Here is a 14434-nt window from a genome sequence, read left to right on the forward strand (position 1 = left end):
ACATTCTAATTTCTACGACGTCTCCGTTCATATAAGCGTTCGTATGATTCCCTCAGCACGACTCGCCGTGTGCAGGACCTCAGTCGTATCTGCTCCGGTCACTGGTCGGCGGTTGTCTTAAAAAACGCCGTCTGCAACCGTCAGAGGACGATTGTAGAGCTTTCAAAGAGAAGATCAAAGTTCTCCACGACCCAAATCATCCAAAGTTCGGTGATACTTAAAACTGGTACAGAACTAAAAGCTGGTTTGTTCACTGTGTAAAGCTTCGATGGTACCACAGCAGCACCGGCGCCGTGCTGCACGTCTATATCGTTTCATTACGCTTCTTAATCCTGGAGATCTTGGAATAGCGAGCAAAAAGCTTCTCGTGTGAATGCGCCGGAGCTCTCACCACTGTGTTTACATGGTTTAGAATGTGAAGTAAGTGTTGAGTGAATGTGCAGGTTAGAATCTGGGCTCGTTCTGTAATGAGACGCGGCTACATCTAACTATTTTATCTCTGCTATAAGTTGAAGCACGTTGCTGTGTGTACAGAACACCATGAACACGAGCTGCACTCTGTTTAATATGAACATAAACCCTGTTTACATTTAGTTCTGTGTTAGATTATTATGCTGCACAGTTTAGTGTTCAAATAAAAGAAGATTAAATGAGATTCTAAATTAAACTAAAAGAATTTAACACTAGGGCAGTTTGTATCCTAGTGGTTAAGGTACTGGACTAGTAATCACAAGGTCGCTGGGTTAAGCCCCACCACAGCCAGGTTGCCACTGTTGGGCCCTTGAGCAAGGCCCCTAACCCTCAATTGCTTAGACAGTATACGGTCACAGTACTGTAATTCGCTTTGGATAAAAGCGTCCACTAAATGCCGACAATGTAAACATAACAATTGATTCATTTTGCCGGATCGGTTCAAATGAATCGATTCATCAGTACTTGAATCATCTGTAATGCTAACAGTTAGCGAAGCGGCTAGCAGTTTGTGTCTTTAAACAAGAAGGGAGTTAAAGCTCCTCAAATCCTCACAGTGCTGTTTTATTATGCACTCTAGTTTTATTATTAATTAGAATGTAGTTCATAATTTAGGTTTGATAAGTAAATAGATCAATATTTGACTTACAGATGTTTCACTTTAGGACAAACACATCAGCTGCTGCAGCTTCTTCTTCTTCTTCTCCTGCTGCGTTCACACCGGCAGCGACGCCACGCGTTGGGAGAACATTGGCGACTAAACGTTGTTGGAAGGTGTCGCAGGTCTGCAATGTAGAATAGATGTTAATTAACGAGAATAAAGTCGAAATAATTTCGTGAATTAAGTGTAAATATAATGCCCATAATGACCTCCTGGTGTTAAAATGAGGGATGTTCATGATGTGGTAAAGTTACACTTTCGTATCGGTGTCACAAATCCTCGATCTCCTGCACATCAGCACCAGTTAGTTATTAATATCAGGACCAGTGGCGGCTCCTGCCAAATCTCTCAGGGGGGCAATTGTTGCGATGATGGCTAAGGTGACCTGTTCAATGGGTAAATTAAAGCTTAAATAATTAACATCTTAAGTCATCTGTCAGTTTGCCCTCACAAATAACTTTGAACATGAAGAGAGAGAGAGCAGCTTTACCATTAATCATAAAATGAAGTAACGCTTCACACTAACAATTTAATTCAGTCTTCATCAGATAGCATTTTATTTTAGGTGCAGCAGATCCAGAATAAAGATCGGGGGCATCGGGGCTGATGTGCAATGCATAAAGAAGTACAATTAAACAATTGGGGAGATACAATAAGTGCAATCACAATTCACTATTTAAAACTTACATTACTTACTTGTAACTTATATGATTTACCCCCTTTGTAGATACTTGATGTTTAAATTTGGTCTGGGGTTCCCTAATTCTTTAGTTGCTAATTTATCCTGATTACTACAATGACTGAATGGCATTTCCCTTAATGACACGATGGTAGTCATGGTGACGAGATCGCGACACCAGGTTACGTGTGACGCAGGCACGTAAGTGCGAGCCCTCCCGGAACCCATTCAGATTGTATTGCAGCGCCTGCAGTTCGAAAAAAAAAATGCCTTAACATGAGAGTCTATGAGAGCGATCCGGGGTGATTTTCAGTCAGACCGAAGTCGCCTCAAAAGGGGCGGTGCTGTACGGAACACAACTCGACGCTGATTGGACTACGATATTCAAAGGCAAGACAGACTGTCCGGAACAGTCACAGCTGTGATAGAAAAATTTCTTCCCTTTCGCCCTTTGGTGGTGCGTCGCCTGATCGCCCTAAGGAACGAGCCGCCCATAATCAGGACGCTTGCTGAAACGGCTTTGTAATAAACTGTGTTCATTTAGAAGAACTTGCGCCACCGGTGCGCTCGCCGTCTGCGTCGTCGCCAGTTCTTCAACCGAGGCCCCAACGCCTTATTGTATATGGACTCGTACGATAAACAAAAGCCGTACGGCAGCTCTATAAACGGTTGCACCGTTTAGTCGTCATGTCATGTAAATGGATACAATACTATTAGGGCCACTGTAAAAAAATATAAGTTTTGATTTCAAAAATAAAAGTGGCGTTGGGGCCTCGGTTGAAGTACTGGAGACGACGCAGATGCCGAGCATACCAGTGCCGCATGTTCTTCTAAATAAACACAGTTTATTACAAAGCCGTTTCAGCGTCATTATACTGATAACAAACTGGTGCTGATGTGCAGGAGATCGAGGATTTCTTCATTTGTAAAACTGATATGAAATGGTACAGTGGGGGAAATAAGTATTGGATCCCCTGCTGATTTTGTAAGTTTACCCCCTTACAAAGACTTGAACAGTCTATAATTTTTATGGAAGGTTTATTTTAACAGAGACAGAATATCAACAAAAAGTCCAGAAAAAAAACATTAAATAAAAGTTATAAATTAATTTGTATTTAATTAAGGGAAATAAGTATTTGATCCCCTACCAACCAGCAAGAATTCTGACCCCCACAGACCGGTTATGTGCCCATGAGGCTACAAATTAGTCCTGTCCCTGTATAAAAGACTCCTGTCACAGAATCAGTTTCTTCCATTCAAATCTCTCGACCACCATGGGCAAGACCAAAGAGCTATCAAAGGACATCAGGGACAAGATTGTAGACCTGCACAAGGCTGGAATGGGCTACAAGACCATCAGCAAGAAGCTTGGTGAGAAAGAGACCACTGTTGGTGCGATCATTCGAAAATGGAAGAAATACAAGATCACAGTCAATCACCCTCACTCTGGAGCTCCATGCAAGATCTCACCTGGTGGGGTAAGAATGATTCTGAGAAAGGTGAGGTCAGTCCAGAATTACACGGGAGGAGCTTGTCAATGATCTCAAGGGAGCTGGGAGCACAGTCACCAAGAAAACCATTAGTAACACACTTCGCCGTAATGGATTGAGATCCTGCAGTGCCCGCAAAGTCCCTCTGCTCAAGAAGGCTCATGTACAGGCCCGTCTGAAGTTTGCCAATGAACACCTGAATGATTCAGAGAAAGCTTGGGAGAATGTAATATGGTCAGATGAGACCAAAATTGAGCTCTTTGGCATCAACTCCACTCGCCGTGTTTGGAGGCAGAGAAATGCCCGGTGGGGATGGTGTTCTTGGGGTCATATCCAGCATTTCTCTGCTCCCAGCTCCCTTGAGATCATTGACAAGCTCCTCCCGTGTAATTCTGGACTGACCTCACCTTTCTCAGAATCATTCTTACCCCACCAGGTGAGATCTTGCATGGAGCTCCAGAGTGAGGGTGATTGACTGTGATCTTGTATTTCTTCCATTTTTGAATGATCGCACCAACAGTGGTCTCTTTCTCACCAAGCTTCTTGCTGATGGTCTTGTAGCCCATTCCAGCCTTGTGCAGGTCTACAATCTTGTCCCTGATGTCCTTTGATAGCTCTTTGGTCTTGCTCATGGTGGTCGAGAGATTTGAACAGAAGAAACTGATTCTGTGACAGGAGTCTTTTATACAGGGACAGGACTAATTTGTGTGCCTCATGGGCACATAACCGGTCTGTGGGGGTCAGAATTTTTGCTGGTTGGTAGGGGATCAAATACTTATTTCCCTTAATTAAATACAAATTAATTTATAACTTTTATTTAATGTTTTTTTTCTGGACTTTTTGTTGATATTCTGTCTCTCTCTGTTAAAATAAACCTTCCATAAAAATTATAGACTGTTCAAGTCTTTGTAAGGGGGTAAACTTACAAAATCAGCAGGGGATCAAATACTTATTTCCCCCACTGTATTTAACACAAGGAGGTTACTATGGCCATAATATTCCGACTTTAATCTCGAAATATAATACACCGTCGCATCATATTGTCTGCAACCAAATAAAAGCTTTTTTCATTTGCATTTTCCATACTGTCCCAACTTTTCTAAATTAGGGTTTGAATATTTATGAAAACTGAACATGCTGTTCATATACAACAACTTCACTAATAAATAGTAAGTTGTACAGCATCTCAATATTTCTGTATCCACAGGACGCCTCACCTGCTTACATCACCGACCGTGGGAGCGCTGTATTCCCATGATGCAGCGCGTCCACTGCTGAAACTGTAATAAAGGCTAAAATGGGATTGATGGTTGAACTGTTTTAGGAGCGTTTGTGCTGACTGTTCCTTCAGTTCAGCAATATTCTTGGGTTTGTGTGCTGCAACCGCCTTTATCGTTCTCAGCACTGCAGTGACACTGACACATGGTGCTGGTGTGTTAGTGTGTGTTGTGCTGGTATGAGTGGAGGTTTTAAATACCGTGTCCACTCACTGTCCACTCTATCAGACACTCCTACCTAGTCAGATGTAAAGTCAGAGACGATCGCTCATCTATTGCTGCTGTTTGAGTCGCTCATCTTCTAGACCTTCATCAGTGGTCACAGGACGGGGCGCTGTTGGCTGGATATTTTTGGTTGGTGGACTATTCTCAGTCCAGCAGTGACAGTGAGGTGTTTAAAAACTCCACTTATACCAGCACAACACACACTAACACACGAGCACCATGTCAGTGTCACTGCAGTGCTGAGAATCATCCACCACCTAAATAATACCTGCTCTGTGGTGGTCCTGTGGGGGTCCTGACCATTGAAGAACAGCATGAAAGGGGGTAACAAAGCATGCAGAGAAACAGATGGACTACAGTCAGTAATTGTAGAACTACAAAGTGTTTCTATATGGTAAGTGGAGGATCGGATGCTGTTTTAAGCTCCAGTTCAGTAGGTGGGAGTGAAAGATCGAAACATGATCTCCAACCATCAGAACATCCAGGAGAGCGAGAAGAAGCTTCAGCAGCTGATGTGTTTGTACTAAAGTGACTCATCTGTAAGTCAAATGTTGATTTATTCATTTATTACTCTTTTATTATTCATTATATTCTAATTAATAAAAAAACTAGAGTTTATAATAAAATATCAGTCTAAGCATTTGAGGAGATTTAAACCCTTCTCGTTTAAACACACAAACTGCTAGCTGCTCCGCTAACTGTTAGCAAAAACACGATTCAGTACTGATGAACCGATTCAGTTAAACCGCTGTAGCGAAATGAATCAATTGATCGGAACCGATTCAGAGTTTTGTAGAAACACATCGAGGTTGTTTAGGTTGTTTTTAATTGGTTTTATGTGTTGGATTTGATCATCTCTTCATCACGGCACCTGTTAGTGGGGGGGATATATTAGGCAGCAAGTGAACATTTTATCCTCAAAGTTGATGTTAGAAGCAGGAAAAATGATCAAGCGTGAGGATCTGTGATGGCTAGACGACCGGGTCAGAGCATCTCCAAACCTGCAGCTCTTGTGGGGTGTGTCCCGGTCTGCGGTGGTCAGTATCTATCAAAAGTGGTGAACCGGCGACAGGGTCATGGGCGGCCAAGACTCGTTGATGAACGTGTGGGCTCCTGTAGCTCAAACTGCTGAAGAAGTTCATGCTGGTTCTGATAGAAAGGTGTCAGAATACACAGAGCAGCACAGTCGCAGGGCTGTTTTGGCAGCAAAAGGGGGACCAACACAGTATTAGGAAGGTGCTATTGGCTATCGGCTGATGTCCGAGGGCGTGACCGAAACAGCCTGGACATTGCGAGAAGCACCATTCAGTGCACTTTCAGTGCCGGTCCCAAGCCCTGATACGAATAGGAAACTTTGAGAAGCGATTCAACTTAAAAGCACTAACTACAAGTACTAATGTCAAATAGCAGAGCTGCAGTTTGTATTTTATGGATGTTAATGTTGTGATTTATTAATGTACTTTACATTTCAGAGAGCTCACGCCACACCTCGTTCATGGAATCAGAAGTGGATCACGTACAGAATGAAGAGTTTCTCAAGATAATAATAAAAGAGGAAGAAGAAGCTGAGGATGATGGTTACCTTTGTATGTAAACATGGTGCACTATACTGTTTTCTAGGCATAAAATCCAGTTTGGTACCAGATTCTGTACGTGGGTAATTCCTACAATTCTATATTTATTAAGTATATTTTAAACAATGATGAACACTTTCAAATACTAAACACACTGTTTTCTACCCCCCCCCCCCCCCAAATAAAATGACTGTATACATACTGTTTTTATCTGTTAGATAGCAGAGGTTTTCCCATGATCCCCAGTGCTGTACATTCTGATTTAGTGATGATATATGAGCTTTAATCATAAAAATATCTCAGTCTTTCAATACTGTTTAAAAGCTTTGATTAAGTTCCTCTAAATCTTGGATTTTTTTGATTATAAGGGTTTTTCACACGTCCCTCAGGTTTCTGTCCACCCTGTTATTTCTTACTACTGTCTCTTAAAATGAAGAGCTGTTTTACATACTGACATCATTTCCTGGAGGGAAAACAACTGTGCGGCTTATTAAACTCATCATTTTAATGTTATGATGTTATATGGTCAACCGTAACACGTCCACCCTATTATGGGATATATGACAAACAGCAAAACGATTTGATCATTTAAAAAATAATCACACAAAAAAGCAGAGAATTCTTTGCCTGATTTCACTTTCATGCTAACATGTTTTTTTTTATTTTTTTTTATTTATGCATTTCCCCCCCTTTTAGCACGTCCAATTGCCCGATTGCGTCGCGCTTCCTCTCCACCAATGCCGATCCCCGCTCTGATCGAGGAGAACGAAGCTAACCCACGCCCCCTCCGACACGTGGGCAGCAGCCGGATGCATCTTATCACCTACACTTTGACGAGTGCAGTGCAGCTCAGCGTTGTGTACGGGGAGACACACCCTGAGAGCACTCTTTTCTCGTCTCTGTGCAGGCACCATCAATCAGCCAGCAGAGGTCGTAATTGCACCAGTCACGAGAGAGAGAGAGACCCCATCCGGCTTAGTCCCGCCCATATCTGAACAACAGGCCAATCGTTGTTCGTGTGGTTGCTCAGCCTGATTCGATACGATGTATTCGAGATCCCAGCTCTGGTTTTAGCGTGTGTTTTACCGCTGCACCACCTGAGCGGCCCTATGCTAGCATAATTTTATGTCAGAATGTCCACCCTGTTATGGTCCACCCTGTTACAACCTAATACGTAACAGGCTGGACGTCACAGCATATATGAGGTGCATGTGTAATTTATGAAGCTTTATTATATAGTTTGGTTATAATAATAACAGAAATGTTGATATTATGTGTGAATCCTTTAAAGAACGGCCTTAAGTGCAGCTGAAAGACGGAAACACGACAGTTCTGCATTTGTCCGTAACAGGGTAACAGGACATTCTGGGTCAGAGACTGTATAAAAATGCTTTAATATAACCTACAGTGTGTGTGCTTGAGCTCAACCAATATTAGTTTGGAAAAGTATAACAAATAAAAACAGTTTTATTCAATAATAATAATAATTATGGATGAAAACTGGTACCAAACTGGCGTCTTCTGGTGGAAAAAGTGTTTTTACATTTAAGTTTAATTGTTTTTAATAGCAGCTACTGATCTAATCAGCATTACTTTACTTTGGTGGAATTTCAGGTGAAGGAACATCGACGTCTGTGGACCAACAGAAGGGAAAACCTAAAGATAAAGATGAACCCAGTAAGCTTTATTATCTCATATTATCATATAGTACAACCCCCATACCATGATACACCCTGGTACTGACACACCCCCATACCATGACACACCCTGGTACTGACACACCCCCATACCATGATACACCCTGGTACTGACACAACCCCATACCATGATACACCCTAGTACTGACACACCCCCATACCATGATACACCCTGGTACTGACACACCCTCATACCATGATACACCCTGGTACTGACACAACCCCATACCATGATACACCCTGGTACTGACACACCCCCATACCATGATACACCCTGGTACTGACACCCCCCATACCATGACACACCCTGGTACTGACACACCCCCATACCATGATACACCCTGGTACTGACACAACCCCATACCATGATACACCCTAGTACTGACACACCCCCATACCATGATACACCCTGGTACTGACACAACCCCATACCATGATACACCCTAGTACTGACACACCCCCATACCATGATACACCCTGGTACTGACACACCCCCATACCATGACAGACCCTGGTACTGACACACCCCCATACCATGATACACCCTAGTACTGACACACCCCCATACCATGATACACCCTGGTACTGACACACCCCCATACCATGACAGACCCTGGTACTGACACACCCCCATACCATGATACACCCTGGTACTGACACACCCTCATACCATGATACACCCTGGTACTGACACCCCCCCCATACCATGACACACCCTGGTACTGACACAACCCCATACCATGATACACCCTGGTACTGACACACCCCCATACCATGATACACCCTGGTACTGACACACCCCCATACCATGACACACCCTGGTACTGACACACCCCATACCATGATACACCCTGGTACTGATACACCCACATACCATGATACACCCTGGTACTGACACAACCCCATACCATGATACACCCTGGTACTGACACATCTCCATACCATGATACACCCTGGTACTGACACAACCCCATACCATGATACACCCTAGTACTGACACACCCTCATACCATGACAGACCCTGGTACTGACACACCCTCATACCATGACAGACCCTGGTACTGACACACCCCCATACCATGATACACCCTGGTACTGACACACCCTCATACCATGATACACCCTGGTACTGACACACCCTCATACCATGACAGACCCTGGTACTGACACACCCTCATACCATGACAGACCCTGGTACTGACACACTTGGTCCAAAAAAGACCTGGAATGCTGATTTATCTGACCACAATACACGTTTCCACTGTTTGATGGTCCATCCTAGATGCCTCCGAGCCCAGAGAAGTCGACGCCGCTTCTGGACATGGTTAACATAACTTAATTGAACACTATACGTTTCTTCTCTGTTACAGAATTAAACACTACGGTGTTGCAGGATTTCTTCTGCTCTCTGTGTCCAGGTTCCTATACATCCCAGATTCAGCTCCACCAGCACATTACCAGCTGTCATTATGACACCAATGAGACGCTGGTGCCACCAGGAGAGAACGAGTACGATCATCTAATGCCCACCGCAATCTCCAATAGTACTCTTGGCACCGACACCTCTCATGGAAGGAAGCAGAAGATGTTCCACCTCTGCTCAGACTGTGGGAAGAGCTTCAGCTGCTGGAGCGCTCTCAAAAAGCACCAGGTCATTCACACGGGCGAGAAACCATATCAGTGCTCAGACTGCGGAAAGAGCTTCAATCGAGAAAGTACTCTTAAACTGCACCAGCGCGTTCACACCGGGGAGAAGCCTTATCAGTGCTCGGAGTGCGGCAAGACCTTTAAGAACAGCAGTAACCTCCACCAGCACCAGCGCAGTCACGCCACCGAGAGACCGTACCAGTGTCCGCAGTGCGGCAAGAGTTTCAACCGAGAGAGCTCTCTGCAACAGCACCAGCACATTCACACCGGCGAGAAACCGTACCAGTGCTCGCAGTGCGAGAAGAGGTTCAACCGGAGGGACCATCTCCATCAGCACCAGCGCATTCACACCGGGGAGAAGCCGTACCGATGTTCGCTGTGCGGGAAGTGCTTCGCTCACCAGGCCAGCCTGCAGCAGCACCAGCGCATTCACACCGGAGAAAAGCCGTACCGGTGCGCCGACTGCGGGAGGAGCTTCAGTCAGCAGGTCAGTCTCGGCAAACACCAGCGCATTCACACCGGAGAGAAACCCTATTCCTGTTCGTACTGTGGAAAGCGCTTCAGCGACCGCGGTAATCTGCAGCAGCATCTGCACATTCACACGGGCGAGAAGCCGTACCAGTGCTCACACTGTGGGAAGTGTTTTAATAACCAGACCACAGTCCGACGTCACCAGCGCATTCACACCAGAGAGAAAGACAGAGAGAACACGTACTCCTCGGTCATGTCTGAGAAGCTTCTACATCAGTGACACCTTCACACCAGAGAGTCTTGCTCAGGAGGTGAAACAGTGGTAACTTGGGGATGGTGGGGCTTGAACCAGTGACCTTCTGATTACCAGTGTAATGAGCTACCACTGCTACCTATGAACCCATATTGCTCTAAAGTGAGGGAGAAGTCTAACACCTACACTGATCAGCCATAACATTAAAACCACCTCCTTGTTTCTACACTCACTGTCCATTTTATCAGCTCCACTTACCATATAGAAGCACTTTGTAGTTCTACAATTACTGACTGTAGTCCATCTGTTTCTCTACATGCTTTGTTACCCCCTTTCACCCTGTTCTTCAATGGTGGTGGTGTGTTAGTGTGTGTTGTGCTGGTATGAGTGGATCAGACACAGCAGCGCTGCTGGAGTTTTTAATCACCTCACTGTAACTGCTGGACTGAGAATCGTCCACCAACCAAAAATATCCAGCCAACAGCGCCCCGTGGGCAGCGTCCTGTGACCACTGATGAAGGTCTAGAAGATGAGCGACTCAAACAGCAGCAATAGATGAGCGATCGTCTCTGACTTCACATCTACAAGGTGGACCGACTAGGTAGGAGCGTCTAACAGAGTGGACGGTGAGTGGACACCTCATCAGACGTAACTATGACATAAGGCTATGCTGGATTCCAGATAAACTCTCGCCGATGGACTTCAACCCCGCCTAATCATTATCTATATTAAAGACACATGGCAGACTGGATGGAATACCAAGAACAAGAACAAACTGTACGAAATACACCCATCAGGCATAACATTATGACCACCCTCCTAATATTGTGTTGGTCCCCCTTACACGACAAACTGTGATTCTGCTCTGTGTTCTGACACCTTTCTATCAGAACCAGCATGAACTTCTTCAGCAGTTTGAGCTACAGGAGCTCGTCTGTTGGATCGGACCACACGTGCATCAGTGAGCCTTGGGGCCGCAGTTGCAGTCGCCCATGACCCTGTCGCCGGTTTACCACTGTTCCTTCCTTGGAGCACTTTTGATAGACACTGACCCCTGCAGACCGGGACACACCCCACAAGAGCTGCAGGTTTGGAGATGCTCTGACCCAGTCGTGTCAAACTCGCTCAGATCATCACGCTCGCCCATTTTTCCTGCTTCTAACATCAACTCTGAGGATAAAATGTTCACTTGCTGCCTAATATAATATATCCCCCCCACTAACAGGTGCCGTGATGAAGAGATGATCAGTGTTATTCACTTCACCTGTCAGGGGTCATAATGTTATACCTGCTTGGTGTATGTTCCAGCATAAACATACAACCAAGCTTGATAAAAGGCAAAGGCTCCCCTGTCTGTGAGACCTGCCAAGCACAAACTACCACCTACTGACTGAATGTCTCAAATACTGATATGAACGCCAAAATCTGCCCAATTCTAAGACAATATAAGGAAATCTTACAGTACTGAGACAGTATAGAATCTGCAATTGAGGGTTAAGGGCCCAACAGTGGCAACCTGGCAGTGGTGGGGCTTGAACCGGCAACCTTCTAGTTACTAGTCCAGTACCTTAACAACTAGGCTACAGCTGCCCCATCTAGTCATGTCCAGTTACCCTGATTGCGTCCTCTATACTGATTCGACCCTTCACCGCTGACCGAGGACGCCTCTCGACTGACAGACTGCATTTTTCACCTGCACGAGTCGAGTTCATACACCGACGGGCACTGTGTACGGAGGGCCACACCCCCATCAGCATTATTCCTCAGCCCTGCGCAGGCGCCATCAGTCAGCCAGCAGGGGCCGCAGTCGCACCAGTTATGAGTGACTGAACGATCGTTGTTCATGCAGCCGCCCAGCCCAGTCGGAAAGGCAGAGCTGAGATTCGATACGATGTATTCCAAACCCCGACTCTGGTGCGCTAGCGTACGCACTTTACCGCTGTGCCACCTGAGCGGCCTATATAAGGAAATCTTAAACCAAGACAGAGCTAAAATGATACTCACTCTTTTCATAACACTAAATTAAAAAATACCCAATGACAGACCAACATAAAGAAATGAATTTTTGGCAAACTAGGAACAAAAATATAAACCGCTCAGGTGGCGCAGCGGTAAGACACACGCTGTTCACCAGAGCTGAGATCTGGAGTACATCGTATCGAATCTCGGCTCTGCCTTGCCGGCTGAGTGGCTACATGAACAACGATTGGCCTGTTGTTCAGATAGGGGCGGGACTAAGCCGGATGGGGACTCTATCTCCGACTAGTGCGATTACGACCTCTGCTGGCTGGTTGATGGCGCCTGCACGGAGATGGGGAAGGAGTGCGGTAGGGGGTGTAACTCTCCATACACAGAGCTGTACCGCACTGCGCTCGTCAAGTGTGGGTGATAAGATGTTCGATTGCTGTGCACGTGTCGGAGGGGGCGTGGAGCAGCCTCGTCCTCCCCAATCAGGAGCAGGGACCAGCATTAGTGAGAGGATGATTGACTGGTAGAAATTGGATGCACTAAAGTGGGAGAAAAAGGGGTAAAATAATAATAATATATCTATATATTAACCTAACCCACCTTGAATGTAAGCTGTAATGTAAACATGGCATTAAAAAGTATAAATAAATAAAGAGAGAAACTTCTACACCACCAGAACTTTCAGTACAAACTGCACCGCTCTGGATGCTGAAGTGTGGACACAGTTTTACTGATTTAATAACACTAAAGTAACACCAGTGCTGATAGAACATTTGTAAACATGATTCTCTGGTTCATGTAGTTTCCTCCCGAAACATGTCGTTATATTTATTAACTAATCATAGGAGTGACTGACTGACATTCAGGAGTGGCTCAGTTTGAACTCCCATTCTTATGCATATTTCAATATTAATTAATCGTGTGTTTTTATTTTTATCTGTGTCATCTGTCCTGATGCTCACTAATGTAAATAAGTTAATAACTTGATACTGTAGTGCAGTGGTGCACTTCAGCAAAGCCTTTAACCAATTCTTACTTGCCTTGGACTTTAATGTACAAATGTAGACTATAAAGACTATAAGACTGGTATCAAATATGCTATTAAACTTGATGTGTTACAGAGCGGCACTACAATGGTCCAAGTTCTTATTCATTTTATTCTAAAATCCGATTCATCTGACCACAATACATGTTTCCACTGTGTGATGGTCCATCCTAGATGCCTCAGAGCCCGGAGAAGTCGACGCCGCTTCTGGACATGGTTAACACAAGGCTTCTTTTTTGCACAGTAAAGTGTTAAGTATGATTAGTGCAGTAACTCTGTATTGTAGAGCTGATAAAGGTTTGATAAACTAATCCCTCACCCATGTGGTTATATCAGCTAGTGTTGAGTGGAGGTTCTTGATGACGTCTGAGGGATGGAAGATCACGAGCGTTCAGATTAAGCTTTACACACTGAAATTTCTCCTGATTCCTTGAATGGTTTCATGATATTCTGCACTGTAGAGGGAGAACATGCAAATCTCTTCCAGTCTTTCTTTGAGGTTCATTGTTTTTAAACATTTCAATCATTTTCACATCACATCATTATTTACTGGTTTCACCTCATTACTAGCTCTAAAATGCAGGGCTGGTATGTATTGATGCCATAGTAAATGACACAATTTAGTCAGATGCAGTCTTTGTAAACAAACAAGCTGCTCCTTCGTGTAAAATAACTAAAAGAATATCAAATGCAGCAGGTGGCGCAAATGCAACATATCAGCTGCTTCAAACCGAAACAAAAAAACACAGAAGAAGAAGAAGCTGCAGCAGCTGATGTGTCACTAAAGTGAATCATCTGTAAGTAAAATATTCATTTATTATTTATTACACTTTCATTATTAACTACATTTTATAATAATAAAACCAGAGTTCATAATAAAACAGCACTGTGGGAGTTAAAGTGCTTTAACTACGTTCTAATTTAAACACACAAACTGCTAGCTGCACCGCTAACTGTTAGCATCGCACATAAGTCA

The 14434-nt window shown here is 44.4% G+C and overlaps 1 long non-coding RNA gene and 1 pseudogene across 1 annotated transcript; both read left to right on the forward strand.

The window, feature by feature from the left end:
* Positions 1 to 14434, forward strand: part of LOC134302867 (zinc finger protein 208-like) — a 108520-nt pseudogene that overhangs the window by 47515 nt on the left and 46571 nt on the right.
* LOC134336283 (uncharacterized) lies at positions 6332 to 9491 on the forward strand. The gene is made up of 3 exons (XR_010015709.1): positions 6332 to 6389; positions 7992 to 8054; positions 9445 to 9491. It is a non-coding gene; the product is annotated as an uncharacterized LOC134336283 (long non-coding RNA).

This window comes from Trichomycterus rosablanca, chromosome 2, assembly GCF_030014385.1.
Source record: "Trichomycterus rosablanca isolate fTriRos1 chromosome 2, fTriRos1.hap1, whole genome shotgun sequence".
NCBI classification, from domain to species: domain Eukaryota; kingdom Metazoa; phylum Chordata; class Actinopteri; order Siluriformes; family Trichomycteridae; genus Trichomycterus; species Trichomycterus rosablanca.